Here is a 3,165-nt window from a genome sequence, read left to right on the forward strand (position 1 = left end):
AATTTGGTTCATCATAAAGCAATCCAAGCACCAGAAAAAACGCATCAACATCACGCAATGCCGGATCTCCTGGCGCAAGGGAAAATGCCAAGTCTTGAGGGTCGCCACGTAACAAAGAAATAATGATTTTCACTTGTTGAACAGGGTCACCTGAGGAGCGAGGTTTCAAAGCAAGAAACAATTTACAATTATTTTTGAAATTCAGAAACTTAGATCTATCCCCAAAAAAACAAATCAGGAATTGGAATCCTAGGCTCTAACATCGGATTCTGAACCACAAAATCTTGAATGTTTTGTACCCTTGCTGTGAGATTATTCATACAAGAGGACAGACCTTGAATGTCCATATCTACACCTGTATCCTGAACCACCCAGAGGTAAAGGGGAAAAGAGAGACAAAACACACTGCAAAGAAAAAAAAATGGTCTCAGAACTTCTCTTATCCCTCTATTGAGATGCATTAATACTTCTGGCCACCTGTACTGTTATGACCTGGTGGTTAGGACAATAATGGACCTGGTGGTTAAGAGCACACGGAATGACCTGGTAGTTACTAATAATACAGAACAAGCTCTGAGACGTGGGAACTCTGCTGACCGCAATCCCTAATCCTATCACACACACTAGAAATAGCCGTGGATTGCTCCTAACGCTCCCTATGCAACTCGTCACAGCCTAAGGAACTAGCTAGCCCTAAAGATAGAAAAATAAAGCCTACCTTGCCTCAGAGAAATTCCCCAAAGGAAAAGGCAGCCCCCCACATATAATGACTGTGAGTTAAGATGAAATTACAAACACAAAGATGAAATAGATTTAGCAAAGTGAGGCCCGACTTACTGAACAGACTGAGGATAGGAAAGGTAACTTTGCGGTCAGCACAAAAACTACAAAAAGACCACGCAGAGGGCGCAAAAGACCCTCCGCACCGACTCACGGTGCGGAGGCGCTCCCTCTGCGTCCCAGAGCTTCCAGCAAGCAAGAGAAAAATCAAAATAGCAAGCTGGACAGAAAAATAGCAAACAAGAGAAAACAAGCAGGAACTTAGCTTCTGCTGGGAAGACAGGTCACAAGAACGATCCAGGAGCGAACTAGACCAATACTGGAACATTGACAGGTGGCATGGAGCAATGATCTAAGTAAATAGAGCAGCCAGCCAACGAATTAACCTCATCACCTGTGGAAGGAAACTCAGAAGCCGCAGCCCCACTCACAACCACCAGAGGAAGCCCATGGTCAGAACCAGCCGAAGTACCATTCATGACCACAGGAGGGAGCTTGACAACAGAATTCACAACAGAGCCCCTAGTCCCGGGTCACCCGACTGCTGTGTCGTGACAAAAACACCCATGGAGTCAAAATCGTCATTATATCGGTAAATAAATTCCCAAAGAGGTATAATTTCCAAAATGAGGTCACTTGAGGGGGGATTTTCCTCTTCTGTCACTTAGGGGCTCTGTATATGGAGTGCACAAACTATTCTTGGAAAATCTGTGCTCCAGGAGGCAAATAGCGCCCCGTCCCTCCCGAGTCTTACCATATGTATATGATGACAGAACTTTTTTCCCCATCAGATCGACCCTGGTGACTTATGACGCTTATTAGCTCCTGCAACCCTCAACCTACTGTCTCCTTCCCCATAATCCTGTAGAATGTAAGCCCGCAAGGGCAGGGTCCTCACCCCTCTGTATCAGTCCGTCATTGTTAGTTTGTTTACTGTATGTGATATTTGTAACTTGTATGTAACCCCTTCTCATGTACAGCACCATGGAATCAATGGTGCTATATAAATAAATAATAATAATAATAATATGGCTAAGCAGTACTGTATGGACACATACAGGTCTGGCAAAAATTAAGAGACCACCACATCAAAACCCTGTCATGGGCAGCCCAATCTCCATACCTGAACCCCATTGAAAACCCCATTAAAAATCATGGTTATTCCACAAAATATTCATTTCTGAACTCTTCCTGAGTTAAAACATTAGTATTGTGGTTTCTAAATGATTATTAACTTGTTTTCTTTGCATTATTTGAGGTCTGAAAGCACTGTTATTTTTGTCATTTTAACCACTTCTTTTCAGAAAAAAAATACAAAATGTATTGCTTGGAAATTCGGAGACATGTTGTCAGTAGTTTATAGAATAAATGAAAAATGTACATTTTACTCAAAAACATACCAATAAAGAGAAAAATCAGACAAACTGAACATTTTGCAGTGGTCTCTTAATTTGTACCAGAGCTGTATGGTGTATTTCCACATTCAACAGGAACTGTGGGACACATTTTGGTGCCATTTTTACCCATTTGCCATTCATTGTGATAAAGTAAAATCTGTTGCTAAAACAACATTTTGGTGGTGAAAAATGTAATTTTTTTTTTACCGCCCAATGGTATAAAATTCTATGACCACCTGTGGTGTCAATATGATCACTGCACTCCTAGATCAATTCATTGAGAAGTATAGTTTGTAAATTGGGGTCTCTTATGGGAGGTTCTGCTGTTATGGTACCTCAGGAGCTCTGCCAATGTGACATGGCACCCTCAAACTACTCGAGCAAAATTTGAACTACATTATGGTACTTCTTCCCTTCTGAGCTTGGCACAGTGCCTCAAAAGTAGTTTTCAACCACATGTGGGGTATCGGCATACTCAGTAGAGATTGTGCAACAAATTTTGGGGTTCATTTTCTCCCAACCTTGTAAAAATGAAAACATTTGAGGCTAAAACAAAATTTTTGTGAGAAAAATATACGTTTTTCATTTTCACAGCTCAACTTTGTAAAATTCTGTGAAGCACCTGTGGATTCAAGGTGCTCACCACACATCTAGATAAATTCCTTGAGGGGTCTAGTTTTCAATATGGAGTCACTGTTTAGGCACATGTATCAGGGGCTCTCCACATGCGACATGACACCTGCACCATTCCATCAATGTCTGCGTTCCAAAACATCACTAATTCCTTTCTGAAACATGCAGTGCACCCAAACAGTAGTTTTCCCCCACATATGTGGTATCTGCGTACTCAGGAGAAATTGCACAACAAAGTTTGCACCCATTTTCTTTCATTACCCCTGTGAAAATAAAAAAATTATTTTCATGGCTCAACGTTATAAACTTCTGTGAAGCACCTGGGGTTTCAAGAGGTTTACCACACATCTAGATC

At 41.4% G+C, this 3,165-nt stretch overlaps 1 non-coding gene across 1 annotated transcript; it reads left to right on the forward strand.

Annotated features, from left to right (window-relative positions):
• Window positions 1-1,533: 1,533 nt before the first annotated feature.
• LOC138660523 (small nucleolar SNORD12/SNORD106) lies at window positions 1,534-1,625 on the forward strand. The gene has a single exon (XR_011317911.1). It is a non-coding gene; the product is annotated as a small nucleolar SNORD12/SNORD106 (small nucleolar RNA).
• The last annotated feature ends 1,540 nt before the right edge of the window (window positions 1,626-3,165 follow it).

Source organism: Ranitomeya imitator, chromosome 1 (assembly GCF_032444005.1).
Source record: "Ranitomeya imitator isolate aRanImi1 chromosome 1, aRanImi1.pri, whole genome shotgun sequence".
Taxonomy (NCBI): domain Eukaryota; kingdom Metazoa; phylum Chordata; class Amphibia; order Anura; family Dendrobatidae; genus Ranitomeya; species Ranitomeya imitator.